Here is a 17,829-nt window from a genome sequence, read left to right as displayed (position 1 = left end):
CTCCTGAAAAGCAAAGGTGTAGCTAGGTCATTTGACAACCGGGGCCCGTAAAATGTTGTCACCCCGTATGACTTAATTAATTATATTATTTATTAATTATTTAATTCACATTTTTATGCCACCCTTCCTCTAAGCAGCTCAGGGTGGTGCACACGGTTCCTCCCCTTATTTTGTCCTCACAATAACCCTGTGAGGTAGGTGAGACAGAGATAATAATAGCCATGACATGAAATGTGAACTTTTAGTGAAAAGCGGTATATAAATACTAATACTAATACTAATACTACTACTACTACTACTACTACTACTACTACTACTACTACTACTACTACTACTAATAATAATAATAATAATAATAATAATAATAATGGCCAGAAAATAAATGCAGTGAATATTTCCCCACAAGCAATGGATGAAATTCTGCATCAAATGGTATATAAGATGATGGTATTATTGCTAAAAGCAACAATTTCCAGAATTTTGGTCACTAGAAAGTTTGTGGGAGATCCAGGCTTGGGGTGGGGAGAATGGGAGATTGTGGGGGATCCAGGCTTGGAAGGGGGAAAGATTGTGGGGGATCCAAGCTTGGAGGGGGTGAGAAAGGGAGATTGTGGAGGATCCAGACTTGCATGGGGGGGGAAGATTGTGGGGGATCCAGGCTTGGAGGGGGGAGAAAGGAAGGTTGTGGGGGATCCAGGCTTGGAGGCAGGGCCTAGGAGAGGGGGATAAAGGGGGTAATTTGTACCTGGGACCAGGGTCCAAAAGGGGGCCCAGGAGCCAAAGGAGGGGCCCAGAAATGTCCTGGAATCTGATGTTTTCCTATCTACTCAGACTTGTTTCCCACATGGGATGCTGCAGACACAACCTCGAGCATGCGGCTGCAGCTGCTGGCAAGTTGTATCTGCTGGACCAAGGAATGCAAACATAACCCCTCTTGGACACAGTGTCACATCTGGGAAGAAGCCAGCCTGCTACAGTAGCTCTTTGGCTTGTGGATCTGCTGACCAGGAAGTAGTGTCGAGGAGCCCAGGGACACAGCAGACAGGCTACAGCACTGCAGAGGCACATTTTGGGACACATTGAACACTTTCCATTCTAGTGGGAGCCTCAGGATGATGGTGCACATTTTGTGCCATGATTTTGTGCCATATATTTCAAAGATTTTAGGGAGACTTGGAAGTGTGTTCGGCTTTCTGTATTACTGTCTCCAGCTGCCGATGCCACACGGACGGGCAGACCTGGGCTCTAAAGACTTCAAAGAGGCCAGAAAGAAACTTTGTACCTTCTGATAAAATTCCTTTCAGAGGCCCTGCTTGGGGGGGGGGAAATTGGGGGGGATCCAGGCTTGGAGGGGGGGAAGAATAAGCATATCACTATCATGACTCACCCAGCTTGGCAAGTCTAAAAACAAGTAAAAATTCACCTTACAGCTGAAGCCTCTGTTTTATTCTTGGGGGGGGGGGGGTGCTGCCTTCTGGAGCATTTGTTAAGCTCCACTTTCATCAGATAGGGTCCACACAGCTAGCCGTGCACTCCTCTGTGCCCAACTTGACCAGGAACCAAGGCATGTTTGCCTAATCAGGAGTAAACGTGACCGTGTGGCTTCCTTTCACTTTCCACAGGGCTCAATACATTCCCCAGCTTGGAGGGAGGGACTTCCTTCTTGGGTGTTTTTTGGGGGCTGTTTTCATTGGACAGGAACTATGCTGGCGTCGATGGATTCCTCTCAGCCTGCCCTTTCCAATGCACTAGGGCAAGTCGGCCTACTCACAAATAAACATGCGAAATGGCTCGGTTTCACTTTCCATAGGACTCCATGCATTTTTGAGTTTCTGGTTTTTTGGCCATAACTTTTGATGGAAAGGAGATACTTCACTCTGGGTTTTTGCATTGCATTCTGCTGGAAATTCCACATCCAACAGTATATGGCATGATGGGGTTACTCCTAACCTTTGCGATGTTAGCGATGTTGGGCCATTTGTGGTGTCACCCCCCCCAAGGGTCATACCTGGGGCAGACCGCCCCCGCCCCTGCTAGCTACACCACTGCTGAAAAGGCAGATTGGTAGAGATTGTTTGCTTTTCTAGAATTTGTAGAAGAAATATAACACATGAAATGCACTTGGAGACTCACAGCTCAATCAAAGGGGCCTTTTAAGCCGGTGAGTTTAGTGTCTTGCTGGCATAAAAGGCACTGGAATGGTGTGAAGAGCTTGCTACTGACAGGCCATTTGAAGCTGCTGGATCCCCATTGCCACAGACCCTGGAAGGCACAGGGGCATGTAGGCTGGTATTGGGGGGGGGGAGGTATGAGAGAGGAGGGGGAGGAGCCAGGGGGGGTGTCAAGGGTAGGAGGAGGCAGATCTGGCAGCAGCAGCTTTTGCTGGATCCTAAACCCCATTTTGCAACCCAACATACACCTCTGGCTCTCTTCGGACCCATAGTCAATCTGCCAGCCTATCAGAAGATAAGTATTCTTATGAACCTCCTGCAGACTGCCCAATTGTCCCCTACCACAGAACGAAGGGTGCTCAATTATAAAACTTCAAATGACACTGCATATTTGATGCTTGCAACAGTCAGAACTGGGGCTTACACCACTTCATGGTGTCCCAGGTGAGGATCATCTTCAGTAATCCTCCATTCATTCAATTTCTGAATGCCTTCTCCTTATTGCATTTGTAGCTGCTTTCCTAAGGTTCATGTACCAGCTGCATGCGTGAATCATCCCTATCACACAAAACAGTAGATTTGCATGCAAATACATATATCTGCATTTATTCGTGCCGTATACAACAAAACAAATCTGCTTCCTCTAATCTTCCTCTAATCTTATAGAAGCTTTTCAATTTTAAGGACAACTGAAATGCCTGCAACCTTCCAAGTCCATCATCCCAGGTGGCTGTGTGGGTCACTGGACCCTCAATCAAAGCTTGGCACACTAAACCAGAAAAAAGAGGATAGTTTCTAAATGGCACATACATGCGAATCCCCCCTCCTAGTTCGTTCCATTTGAATAATAAAATCTAGGCAACTTCTTCTCAGATTCTGAGATAAGTGCAGTATGCAAGTAAAAAGAAAGGAGTTTTTTTGCTCTTTCCTCTGGGCCTCTTCATTTTTTTCTTATTCCTACTGACGTGATTCCAGCATACAGAGAGAGGCAGCCAGCAGGGAAAAATATTATTGTCTCTTGCTTTCCAGCCCACTTAATTGGCCCGAGGAAAAGGCAGGGGGCTGGGGCTAAGATTTATAAACAAATAGTCCATTATGCTTCTCATTAGTTGGAAGAATACCTGTATAAGTGGAAGCTGTCAGTTACAATAAGCACCCCCTCTCTTTTTGCTTATATAATAATCCCAGCATTCAAAAGACTAATCACTACACGCTGATCTACAAAGCATCTTATTTCCTCATCAAATTTCCTTACTCGGCTTAGCCATGCTTGTCAGCTTCCCAGCTCCCCTTTTCAATAACTGGTTTATTCTTAGCGTCCAGCCAAGAAGCATTCCTAGGAGTAAACCATGGAAGAATGAAGACCTAATTTCTTTATCTCACTCCAGGAGAGGTTTCTCCTCACGCTCATGGGAAAGGTCACACAGGTAATTTGGGCTGCTGGTTTGCATTAGAGGAGGAGGCATATATAGCACATTGAAGCCCTTTGTCTGCAGTTAGATGGCCACCAAGGATGAAGGAAGAACAGTAATGGGCAGCAAAAGCAAGCTCTTTTTTTTTTTAATCACTCTAATTTTGAAGCCAAATGCTAAGTGCCTTTAAGTTTAAGGGTTTCCCCCCCCCTCCTTTTTAGTAACAATAAAACAAACATTTAAAAACAAAACCTCTAGAGAAAAATATCCTCAAAATATCTGATAAACCACATTTTGTACAATCCAGAGAAAATGTGGCATGCCTAAGTTCCATTTGAGTTCATGGGCTGTTTGTTGCTTGCTTACGGATTTAGGGAAAATCAGCTACTACCCAAGTTCTGTAAGCCTGAGAATGTGAGGCCAGCACCTGCCAACTCCAGCACAAAATCAGAGCAAGTTTCACCCACACATACCCAGATATTTCAGTTTGGGGGCTCATACCCAAATGAGTTTGGGGGCTCTCATGTTCAGGAAAGGAAATCAAAATGCGGAGTTCTAGATGGGTTTCATGACATGAGATGGATTGGGTCCGCATGCACATTGTGTCACACAGCTCTGGTGGCACCCCTGCAGGGATATATCCGGGTTATGAAAGCATGTTATCCACAGAAGCACTGAGAAAGGGTAAAGTCGCTAAATAAAGCAGCATCTAGAGAAAGCAGGGGGAGGGATAAGTGGTCAGGCTGGTATGAAACTGACCTGACAGAAGCATTAGAACGTTTGTGCTGAAATATTTGTGAATATTTGAAATTCAGCACATTTTGGGGTAAGAAATATGAACTCATGTTTTGAATGTAAACTACTTAACTCCACATTAGAAACCAGAATGCTTTCAAGTAATGGTCTCTCCTGACAGTTTTGAGTTTGACAGGCTTCAAACATGAAACTGCATAAGCTGTCAATTGACATATACTATCAAGTGCCAGTTGCTTGCTGTTGCATGTTATGTATCCAGTGCAGTCAAATTTGAGATGCCCACTTCGTGTGTGTCAGTCAAACGATCACATTCTGTCAGACGTGATGTAACAAAGGTTTTCAAACTATCTTAAAAGGAACACTGGACTATTGGTAGATTGAGCAGGAGCTCCTCAATAGAAGATCGGTAATAGTGCACAAACCGCCCCAAAATATGGCCCCCCCATGACTGATCTTCTTCAGCAAATTGCAGCCACGAGTATTTGGGGGGTGCTCTACGACAGCCATTCTCAACAGGAGCCATTTGGCTCCCCGAAGAACACTGGCACATTTATAGAAGGCCACAGAATGACCAGATAAACATATACAATTTTATGTTTATCTGTTTGTGTTGTATCTTTGTTTGACAGGGGGCCCCTGGAACCTGAGAAGAGCTCCTAAGGGGCTATAGCCAAAAAAAGGTTGAGAATGGCTGCGACATACTCTTCATTCACAACGGGTGGTGGTGTGGCTGAACAGAGAGCAAGAGAAGATTCCATGTAAAGGAAAATTTTGAGGATCATTTTTTGGGAATGAATGCATTTCAGCTCTAAAAAAGACTAGTGTCACCAGTTGTAAACATCACAGACGGAGGAGAAAACATAGGCTGAATCAGGACTCCTGGCACAACAGAGACTGTAGTTCTCAGTTGGTGGAATTTATGAAGCTCTGCTGTCCTCATGTAAAGTCCTTCTTTATTTTTTTTTAAATAAAGGATTTAAAGCTAGAGTTTGGAATGGAGTACACTACCTTCCTAATTAAATAAGTTAATAATGACTTTTGCTAGGCTGCATCAAGCAGATTATGTTACACTTCAAATGAGAACATTCCAGACAGGACAGTAGGGGAATTTCAGTGCTGCCTGAATAATATTCTGGCCAAAACAAGGGCTTGGCAAAAGATTAACACTTTAAGCAAAGTCTCTTGCCTGCAGGGATTCTCTTACATAGAAGTACTAGTGGAGGAGGGAAACAGGAAAGCACTATGGGGCCCGGTTGTCAGTGTCCCATCAAACTAAGTTGACTGAGGTGACTTTTCACATGACAGTCTGGTTGCAGATACTCAGTGGTCTATGGAAGGCACTCCAAACACATTTTTCCTCTGTCCTTATTTCACATTTTCAAAGACTCAGACTTGATATTAAGAACATTGTTCAAGGCTGAGACTGTGTAAGCCCTGCTTCAAATTAGAGTTACATAGACTTATTCCTCATGATCCAGTCAGCCAACAGATCTCTAATGGGTCCAGGAGGGGGTGATAATATGTTATTCACATGGATGTCAAGGGTGTAAAGGTTACTGGTTTTGTAGTCACCCATTTGGGATAAGAATCCATTCAGCCCAATCTTTCCAACTTTTTAATGAGATCTTTAGCTGGTGGCATGTTTAAAATCACAAGATAATGGGCAGACTTTAGCAAGTCTGTTTTTCTACAGGGAAAGACTCTAATTTAGTGATGGTGGGCATGCTTTGCATGAAGATCCCAGGTTCAATTCCTGGCAGATCGGGCTTGAAAAAGATCTCTGTCTGAAATTCTAGGGAGCTGCTGCAAGTCAGTGAAGACAAACTGACCTTGACGGATCAATGATCTGAGGCCACAATCCAATATATAGTTTCCTAGCAGTAAGTCCCATTGAATTCAATGAGACTTACTTCTGAGTAGGTGGGTATAAAATTGTGCTGCAACTCCATATACAGCAGATTCATATAATCTTTGCCAGCTGTCCCTTTTGCATGATAAGCTAGATCAGTGGTTCTCAAACTGATGGGTCGCGACCCAACAGGAGAACAGGAGTTCTCCAGAAATTAGTGCCCTGTTGGCACCCCAGCAATCATTGCGGTGCCAGGAGCAAGGGGCTTTTTATCTTATCTGGGGGACTTGCACTGGCCTCCAGGAGGGTCCAGGAGGCTTGAAGCCCCCTCTGCGGGTCTCCCTGCTGCTGAAAATAGCTCTGATTGGCGGTTGGACCCTCCTGGAAGGTAAGTTAAAAAGCCCCTTGCTCCCAGAACCTCAGCGATTGCTGTGGCGCTGTCACTGGGCCCAGCCCCTACCAAGTCTTGTCACATTCTCAACTCACTAGTAGGAGTTTAAGAAATGCTGAGTTGGATAAATATAGGACAGAAGCAACTGCAGAGGATTCATTTATACATATTTTGAGACTTGTTTACCTGAATGAAATCCAGTGCGTGTTATCAGAACAACAGCCCAATCCCCCCACCCCCGGCTGATGTAGCAATGCCAAAATGGCATGGCCTTGGATCCTGCAAGGGGGCAGTTGTGGAAGTTTCCTCTGAGTAAGAGAACATTTGTTCCCTTATCTAGGGGCAAGCCTCCGCAGTACGTAGGTGTCTGCTTGGACCTGTGCTAGCCAAATCACTAGTGCAGGTCTATGTGGACCTGCACCTCAGGATCAGGTCAGACAAGGGAGCTAGAATTTTGCTGCCACCGCTGCTGCTGAACTCGCCCTTTCCCAAACCTGATCAGCCCTTCCCCTGCTCCATCACCTCCCAGTTCTGCCCATCCCAGAACACCCCCAAGCCTTCCCCTCCCCCTCCACTAACTTACCATCACCAGTGGGGCCTCCTGGAGCTGCTGGTGCATACGCAGCACCTCTAGCCTTTTATGGCAGCCACCCAGAAATGTACAACAATGTCATCGCTTTTGCACCACTGCACAGGACCTTGCACTGCCAGAATGCAAATTCCAGCAGTGCAAGGTCCGAACAGGATTGGGCCATTTGTCAGGTCACCTAAAACCTAAATGCATCAATAAAAGTAATAAGTAATAAGAAGACAGAAGAAGCAGGCTGATTGTGGATTCTCATTTAACACAACATAGTCCTGACAAGTTGCTTTTCTTCTTTTGGTTTGGGAAATAAGAGCAGAGCAGAGACCCAACACCTACTGCCCGGCTTAAGAGCATTCTCACTGCTCCTCTACTCTTATCTCTTTCTCATATTACTGGAGCTTGTCCCCTTCATGCCACTGTAGTGAGTGCCGAAGCCTGGTGAGATAATACTTGGCCCAGTCCCAGGCAATCATTTTTGAGTAATTAGTTTAGGCACTGCACATCCAACCTCTACATTTTCAGGCAAGTAGCTAATGGGTCTAGTTACCTGTTTCCTTGTTTGTGTTTGGAATGCTGGGCCACGTAATTCAGACTGAGTGCGTCTCCTACTGTGAACAAAGAGTGTGGCAAAGTAAAACAGGCTTGCAAGAAGAAGCAAGCTTTGTCATGCCACATTTATGTTATGGGGTTTTTTTTCCCTCATACAAGGCATGGCCTTTGTTTTATCTCTTCACTGTATCATATTTTACTAATGGCCCAATCCTATCTGTGTGTCTGTGGGATAGGAGGAATCCTGGGGGCAACAGCGCACCAACTCCAGCACAATGACCGCTGTATCCTAAGCTTGTCCAGGGAATGATCCACCAGCACAACCCTCCCAGTAACCAACAGCATTCATGGAAATCTCAACATAGCCATCATCCATGAAGCAGTGTTCTGAGGTGGGTGCATCATTTGTGCATTAGTGCATCACTGATGCAACATCAGCATGTCATTGGTACAATGTCCAATAAGCTCATGACTGCATTCACCCAGCCCCAATGCCAGAGCTACCGTGGCATCAGCAGCGAAGGGGCAGAAGCAAACACTGCAAGGAATCCCTGTCCTCATGTGCCCTTATTCCACAAACACACACATATCCAAGGAACATCTTTCAGAGCAGAGCAATGGTAAAATGATAGCAAGTGGGCTTACACTAGTCACTGCAAGCAGGCAAGGCTGTAGGCTTCCCCTGGGGTCTTCACAGTATCTTCATCTGTGGGACAGTTGCCTGTGGAGAGCAAAGCAAAACACACACAGAATAACAAAGTCTTGAAAACAGCATCAGTAACTCCTATTCTCAGGACTGCGAAGCATGTTCTGAGTTTGTGAGGGAGAGTGCTGCCATCACAGTGCACCAGCTATGGTGCCTTGCTGGAGTGACTGCATAATGGCTTGGGAAATTACTGTTCCCCTTGGGGAGAGGGGCCGCAGTGGAACTCTGGGCAGAATCACTGTTCAACCCTTTGTGGCAATTGTGCAGTCCTGAAAAACAAAAGGGATTTGGATGAGTGTTTGACCAGCAGTAGCAGTGCTTGGAGTCCCTGGGATTTTCCGCAAGGTGAATTTTCTGTTGCAAAAAAAAAAAGGGATGGTAAGGCAACACAGTTGATAGCAGAGGCACATGCGATAATCCTGAAGACCCTGAAGGGGGAATAGAGTCATGAGACAGAGAATCAGCATAACTGTGTGGTAGCATGGAATTCTCCCTCCCTTAGCTCACTTGTGTGGAACGCACTGTCCTTTTTTCCTCTACTGCGGCGCTGAGGTGGCAGTTCCAATTTAGGTACTTGTGCATGGAGTATTCCTGGGGCAGAATACCAGCAACTGAAATTCTGAGAAGACAAGAATTAACCAAATATCTTACCACACTTGATGTGAGGGACAAGGGGTTGCTTATGCAAAGTGCTCCCTTTTGCATGCCAACTACCCTTTTGTCATAGTTCCCATCACCACAATTCCCCTTTGTGAGGCCAGAAAGGTGTAGCCCCATGTTGCAAGTATTCTCCCCAGTTGGGGCTTATATACTGGAGTTGGTGGAGCATGACTGGCTGACAAACATAGGCTGTATTGGATGCTCTGTAGTGGGTGGGACAAGAGGTGCAATTTTATAACTTCTCTACAGAACCGTTCAAAGCAGTCTTTTATCCCTCCAATATTGTAATATTAAGTATATGAATTTTATCACTTTCAGTTGTTGCCATGCTTATGCTGAGAGACACAAGAGAGGTTGTGGGATTCCACTCTGGACTCCTTTTTCATTAGTTTCATTAACCGAGGAACCGCTGTTGTTGAAACAGATGTTGTGGTCCATTAATAGCTCTCAGCTGCCTGGTGGCAAACTGTGGAATTGTGCTGAACACAAAGCTGAGAAGAGGAGCAAGTGCAGCCTGCACAGTCTGAAAACAAAACGTTTCAAGTGGGGAATTGTGTGTGTGTGTGGGGGGGGATGCTGCTTGAGTTTTTTTGCACCTGCTATTTTTCCTACATGAGTAGTGTTAGAATGCTTCTTGGTTAGGTTTATATAGCAATTCTCAAGTTAGATTTGAATGTTCTACCCACTGCATGTATCCAAAGTATATGATTGCCTAGTGAGACTTTTCTTTAGGATGTAGGTGTGTTATGAGGCATGTCAAATGCATGTCCAGTGGTCTCCAAAAGCAAGTTCTGGCAGCACAGGGTGACCATAGGATTGGGCCTTTAGTATCCCAAATGCTTTGGAAATAGGTTTTCTTCATAGTAAACTGTTTCCTAGCATCTGTTGAAGTTCTCTCATCTCCTGCTTCCTTGAGAGCATCCAAGGTTAGTAATGCAGCATATTCAAAGGATGGGTACAGTGGGGGACCTATCATTGAATGAAAGAAGCAAATGCCCCAGGCATGGAGCCTCACACACCTCCAGGACCACGTGGAAGCCTTCCTAAGGCTCCCAATGTGGTTAGAAACTGTGCTTCCAGTTTTCCAGAAGCACAGTTTAAAGTGCCGGGGAAGCTTCAGGAGGCTTCTCCCACCCATCCTGGAGTCATGTGAGGCTTCATGTGCTCCAGGTAAGTGGGAAGGTGGATTTGTGCATGGGGGTGTGTGGTGGCATCTTGTGGTGTCTTTGATCCGGGGCGTGGGGCTGGGGAGGTCTGCCACTGGATGGATAGACTGCTTCATTGGTTGATTGATGGAATTGAACCTCATTGAGACTACCTTTCATTTCTGATGCATTCCTATTGGGCAATATCTGTTTTAGGAAAGCATGTTTGCTATTCTATATTCATACTATAGCATTTATTCCTTCACTGCTATAGTTATACACTTTTTACTTGTTTTATGAATTTTTTTTTTACTTTTTCTTTTTTCCAGTGTGTGTGTTATGTTTGAAAACAGTCTGCATGCTGTCTCATTCCAGTTGCTGGAATAATTAAAACTGTGAATTGCATGTGACACACATCTCCTAAAGTGTTTTCAAGGACACTTGGTTGTCTTCCATGAATTAAACTTTCACAGTTATAAAAACATTCCATTGCCAGTCTAATATTTCAGTGCCTTCACTATGTAAAGGAAAAACAGATATGTATAAAAATGATTTTCTTTCAGAGAAAATATGAAATATATATTTTTTAATTCTTACCTTTTACACTGCAGCATATCAGTTGATTGCCCTGGTTGGCTGAATTACTACAATGAACTAAGCAGCCTGTTTTGATATTTCCTAAGTTTTAGAATAATGTTGGGAAAGAATAGTACAACTGTAATTGAAACTGAAATATTCTGACACATTTGTGCAAGATATTCTAGGTGAAGGTCTTGTTTGTAGTAAAAGTAAGGAATGAATTGCCAGTAAGCATCTTGCTCTAAAATTCATATTTGTAACATGAATATTTTGTTCTGATTTGGCTGACTTAGGGCCCAATCCTATCCAACTTTCCAGCTCTGGTGTAGCCACAATGCAGCCCTATGGTAAGGGAACAACTGTTCCCATACCTTGAGAAGGCCCAGTGACTGCCCCTCCGCCATAGGATGCAGTGCACACACCCCTGGCACAACTGCACCAGCACTGGAAAATTGGATAGGATTGGGCCCTTAGAGTCTAATTCTAAAGAGTCATAGCACTGGCTCTGAACTCCAGCGCCAGCAATGGGTGTTTCAAAAAAACTAATAACACAAAAACAAAATAAAAACATAAATCCAAAGATGATCAGAAAGCACAACACATATTTCAGAAGCAATGCCAGTCAATGTCATCAATTAAAAAAGAGCTTCACAGAATTAACAATTATATAAAACTCATATGGAAATTAGGTCCTTCCAAAAAGATCTGTGTTTAATTGAGAAGCACTCGACTGAAGAATTATTGTGAATATAAGAAATAAATATAAATAATCTATCAACAGAGTCCAATTGTGTTTGTCCATCAGGCACATGTATTGAGTCAGTTTGTTCAGTGAGGTTAAATCCCACAGTCTTGTGTACCACTGAACAACCATAAGACTATTATTACCTTTCCATTTATGAGAAATTTCTAAACATACTGCCCAAAACCCAGTTATTAAGTCCTTGTAAAGCAAACTTCTATAACTGTTATCAAAAATTCCAGTGAGGAAAACTCGGGCTGTGATCCTATAAACCACTGGTTCCCAAACTATGGGTTGGGACCCACCTGTGGGTTATGACCTGATTTTTGGTGAGTTGCAAAACTGACAAGCTGATAGCTTTGCAGCTGATAGATACAAGGAAAATGTGCTGAGCCCTATGGAAATCAAAATGGAGCAGCAGGTGCATGTTTACATGTGCCTCAGTCCACTTGGAAGGACAGGCTGAGGGCAACACAATGCCCTCAGCATGGTCTCAGTCTGATGAATGCAGGTCCCAACAAACTCTCAGGAAGGAAGCCCCTCCACCCCAACTTGCCAAGGAAAATATATTGAGCCCTACGGAAAGCGAAACTGGGTGCACAAATTGGTCTCTGGGGTTCTGCTGCCTGCAGTGGTGGACCTGGGGCATGTGTAGGGGGCAAAAGCCCTGAATGCCACACTCACTGTGCCCCCACAGCTGCCGCCTCCACCCACCACCCCACTTGTCCATCGGAGTCGTTCTGCAGGCAGGTGATGCCCCGCATGCCACTCACCAGCGGTCGAAAAGCCTTCTGAGGCTTCCTGCATGGTCTTGAGCAATACTTCCGGTTTCATCATGAGAAGATTCAGAAGGCTTTTCGAGCGCTGGTGAGCATCGTGCAAGGCTCCATGGGCCTCAGTGAGTAACCTTGGGAGGGGGAGCCTATGTGATGGAGGGGGGCGGCATGTTGTGGACCTGCCCTGGGGCGCAATGAGGGCCAGTCCATTCCCAGCTGCCTGCTTCCAATATGCTCTGCTTGTAGATTTGTTAAAACAAATATTACAAAGATACCGTAATTCTTTGAGTGCTCTCTATAATTCAAAGAAAATCTGCCTGGTTATTCTGCCCTGGGAAGCAGCTACATCCACTTCTACATTCACATATTTAGCCACACCCACATTTGCCTAGCCATTTGCTAGACGTTCAGGATTCCGCTATAATACATACAATTTTTACATTGCCCAGAAAATAGATATCATTGATCATTGCATTTCACACTGTGTGCAGCCTTAAGGTTACACAATAGTTATCTCGCAGTTTTGTGTGTTTTGCTATGGATTCATGCCATTAAAAAAGAACTGGCAGCTGGGTATCATGTTGCATAAGCGCACTGTGCCGTGTGGAGGACAATGACATGAATCAATAATGCCGTCTGGGAAATGGCTTAGAATAAAATATTACAGGAGAGTACAAACATCACCCAGAAGGAGGCTTCGGTGCTGATTAAATATGGCTGCCTCAGCACACCTCCGTTCAATGACAGACAAGGAGTGCTGCTCACTTCAGCTTTTGCTGCATATTCTGAACAAGGGGTTACTCAAGTTGCAGCAAAAACACATGTTGGCCTTCCCAGGTATGCAAGGATTGTCTAACTGCCTTGGGCTGCCCTCTGAAGGCTAAATTATATACAGTGCAAAGAACAAAACTTTCCTCAATGTGCTGGTTCCTGAACAATTAATTTCAAGTGGACTCCCAGATCTCCTTAAGACATCTTTGCCTACCAGCCAGAAAAACAAATGCAACTTCAGAACTCCAATGCAAAGGTTAGCAAAGCAGTAGAACAGCTCAAGAAGGTCAGAAAGAGAACCTAGAAAACGATGAAATAGCTAAGAATGAAACTAAATTCTCTTCTCTTCAAAAATCATTGTAGGGCTTGAGACCAGAAAGGAATACTTTAAAACATATGTTTGTGCTGACTATAGCAATAAGCTAAGCGAGTCTTCCTTATTTCTTCCATGTGTCACTTTGCTTGGCATTCAAAACATATGGTGCCATTTGGAAAAAGAAATATAACCTGTTTTGCCCTACGACTTTGGGTACATAGCTGAGCCACAGAACATATATTGTAGAATCCAGGTTGCTGACCATTACTAACATCACTGGGGTTGTCAGATCTTACTAACCATTCATTTTAAGTCTGGAATTCCTGCCTAGTCTATAAGGCTGCAATTTTAATCACAATTTCCTGGGAGTATGCCTCTTTGAACACGATGGGACTTATTTCTGAGTAGACACACATAGGATTGTGCTGTAAATTACCTACTGGTTTCATTGAGAGAAACAAATCTACTTATGTCCAACACCAATTATCACAATATCCAAGCTTCAGCTACCACAAACCAGAGCTAAATTTTAATGGACTGCATTTGCTACTCAAAGCTGCTGCTAAAAATGTCACTGTAAAAGGAAATAATTTCTCTGGCATTACACACTGATTCTTTGATTTTCTAGGACAAACATTAAAATGACATACCTGCACATGCTTCATTTTCCCCCCCTAAGTATTATTTCCATATGTGATGATGGAACCCTCCTCCTGTCCCAGTCTATCCCATAATAATTCAGAACTAGAATTAGATTGCATTATGAAATGTCCTTCACAAATCTAATGTGGATTAAGCCCCTACTACCCCATGCCCACTGCAAGTCTTCCTCCCACCCGCTCCCTTGACTTGAGCACAGCAGTAGTGCAGAGGACTTGAGCTAGACCTCCATTGGCACTAGATGCTGCTGAAAGCATCCCAGGTCACTTCATTCTAATGACATAAGATATGGGGAACCTTGGGAGCTCTACATTTTCCATGGCTCCTAGTAGCCCTGCTCACTGTTGGGCACCTAGGACCTAATGGCAACCCTATAATAGTGTTCACCACAAGCACTCTCCACTAGCCTAAGGTGACTGACTGCTGCAGTTGCCCTCGTGAATGGGTTGATCTTGGAAGACAAATACACAAATATTTAACTGAAGAAACCAGGCATTTAATTTGGACATTTGGAGCGCAATCCTAACCCCTTATGTCAGTGCTTTCCAGCACTGACATAAGGGCAATGCAGCTCTGAGGTAAGGGAACAAACATTCCCTTACTTTGAGGAGGCCTCCATGACACCCAACTGCAGGATGCAGCACATGTCCCATTGGCACCGCTATGCCAATGCTGGAAAGCACTGACATAAGGGGTTAGGATTGCACCCTTAATTTAATATGCCCAAATAACTGAAACAACATATCTATCATCTGCCCAGTAGTAGCAGAACGTAACATTTTATTTCTTTTCCAACTATATTGATACAAGTAGACAGGTAACTCCTGATGCTGAGAGCTCTCTTCAAAGATCTACCTACATCTGGAGACTCATCTATTCAGGTTGTATCATGTGAAGCAGCTTCTTATGGGCTAATCCCATCATGGAGTTATGACAGCAGAACTCGTGTTCCTTTATCATCAATAGCATGGCACCACCCTGCTGTCAAGTGCAAGGGAGTTGGCAGTGGAAATTATGGGTGGTTCTCTGTATGTGCCAATGGCCGACCCAGGCTACATAGGTACAAGCAAGGCGGCGGAGGGGGTGCATTATAGGCAGGGAGGCTTGTGGGAGTTTGGGGGCTCCCAAGCAATACAATAATAATTACTTAAAGAAACAAACAGTGAAGCACGTTACATATAAAAGCAAAGAAGCAGATAAAATTCCAACTTAAAATCATACAATCTGAAAGGGACAAAAAAAGAATTCACCTGGTGCTGAGAAGTTTACGCAGATAGCACCAATCAAAGCTCTTTGGGGAAGGAATTCCAAAGGCTTGGTGCCACCACTGAAAAGGCCTGTTTCTGGTCATTACCCGCCACACCTCAAATGGTAGGGGAATTATTAATGGGATCTTTTCCAAAGCAAACATACAAAGGTGGGATTCCTGACTTCAGGCCCCAGTAACGACTACTATGGTAAAATTAAAACATACACACACACACACACATGTATGTGGGAAAATACGCTGCCATTTTGTCACAAAATATTCTGTTCTGTCACAATTTAATTCCTCTCTCATACGGAGGGCAAATCTGTTCACCTATTGATGTGCCTGAATAAAAGACATGCAACACTTCAAAACAGATGAAATAATTGCAGTATTTCCACTATGTACATATGACAAGATGATCGGTTACAGACACCTCAGGACAACATTTGTCTTTTTCTTAGCCTTGTATATATGAATCCAGTGGGGATGAATGAGCATTTGATATGTAGTAACATCATAAGATATTTAATCATAATTCTTTTGCAATTCCTATCATGTTCAGAACACAGCAGTATTACCTTTGAAGGGTAAGGCATATTTCACTAAAGTATAGTGATGACATTTTTAAAACATATTATCTTTGCTTGGCAATATTACCTATCGATCAGAAAAGTGATGTACTTGATTGAATTTTTAAAAATTATTCTTGCCTTGTTAAGAGTGTGGTGTTTTCCCCCCCTAAAAAGATAAAGATGAAAGAGAGTAATCACAACGGTGAGTCTTACTTCTATAGTGCCTGACTAATATTACAGTGTCATTGGGCCAGATTCTTTCTTTCATAGAAATATAGATTCATAGAGTTGGAAGGGACCTACAAGGCATCTCCAGTCCAACCCCCTGTCGGTAACAGGAAATCTTCCTAGAGCATCTCCAGCAGGTGCCTACGCATTATGAGTTGTACGTCACGCTGGCAGTCCTGGATTGCTTCCATAATAAGGAGATCTGTATAACTGAATTGTAGTTGTGGCCCCAGAATTTTTGGAGGTACTTCCCCTCTTTAGGAGAAATATGTGTGCCATATGTGCTATATACATGAGTCTGTTATCTTCCAAGGTCCATCAGCCTAATGCCAGAACAAAATGTTCAGTCACTAACATGCATCTGGAAAAGCTAGCCCTTGTCTTTGTGGGTGGAAGTGGGTGTACTTAAACCTCCCTCTCACCCGTCACTTTTCACCTCAGGGGATATCTGCACAACCCTTTGGAGATGTCTGACTGTAGCAGCTCATACTGCTAGGCTTAGTGCCAGCTTCAGATGTGAGGGAGGTTAGCTTTAACAAGGTGTCTTCACTTGGCCCCTCAGCATCCCCCTTGTTCTCCTTCTGGGCCCAATCCAAAGGAAAAAGGCAGGCAAAAAAGCAGTTGATGGCAGCTGCCATGCCTTCTCTTCATTGCTTGCTCCCCCTCCAAGCCTAGTGGAGGGAGCGAGTGAGAGGACCACAAGGGCAAGAGGCAAAGTAGCAAAACTGAGGAGCTCTGGTGGTCAGTGGTGCACCTCAGTTGATTCACAAGCCTCATCAGGTGTCCAATGATGCCAGTCCTCCCTGACATACTTCACCTGACTGGCCTGTTGGTCTGAGAGCTGGTGTATTACACATGGGATGTATAAGTTGATAAATGGAATTGCAGGCCTCATTATGCTAGACAAACTGTAGATTAGACCATTAGAGTGGGTCTCCTGACATAGTGAAAATATATGTAGCTCCTGGCATGGACAACTTGTTCATGTTGGTTCCTGAACCCAGTTTCTAAATCCCCTGCACTTTAAGCATGCACTGACTGTAAAGTTTGAACTGGATTTTAAGTTCAATGTCATTGTTCCCCAACTATCACACTTTTGCATAGGTGTGTGCTTGCTTCCTTTCAAAAGTATACAATCTGTACAGAGACAATTCTCTACCATCCATTCCTCCTAAAACTTTAACTGGAACTTGGAGATTAGGTCATGCCATAGGTCACCCCATAGCAACTTGGCTGCTTCAGTTATCTTTCTTTAGCTAACCTAGTGTAGTTTTAGGGGTTAAAATATTTTCATTCTTTGATGGGTAGTCAGGCCCAAGTCAGACACACAAGCTTTGGTGGATTAAAGTTCACTTCATCAGGGGCAAGAAGTGAAATCCTCTCTGTTTCAACTCTGGGGAAAATTGTAAGAGGCAAACACTCATTTCACAGGTTCATTGTTCTTGGGCCAAACAACCAACAACTTCCCTACCCTTAGAGAAAGACATTTTGCATGTACTCAGATGCACTTTGGCCTTCATGCCAGAATGTCTGGGGAAAAAAGAGGTGCTGAGCCAGTTTGCAAATGTGTATACAAGCCTGAAATATATTTATTGGAAATGCACATTTCCAATCAGTTTGCATTTGGTCTTGCAGGTTCCTCATATTACATGACTCAAAGAAGTTCAGTCACTCCAGTGTATAGCCTGTATCCAGTAAACGCTCTTCT

This window comes from Tiliqua scincoides, chromosome 1 (assembly GCF_035046505.1).
Source record: "Tiliqua scincoides isolate rTilSci1 chromosome 1, rTilSci1.hap2, whole genome shotgun sequence".
In the NCBI taxonomy this organism is placed as follows: Eukaryota; Metazoa; Chordata; class Lepidosauria; order Squamata; family Scincidae; genus Tiliqua; species Tiliqua scincoides.
The sequence above is the reverse complement of the archived record's forward strand: the minus strand, read 5'-3'. Positions refer to the sequence as shown.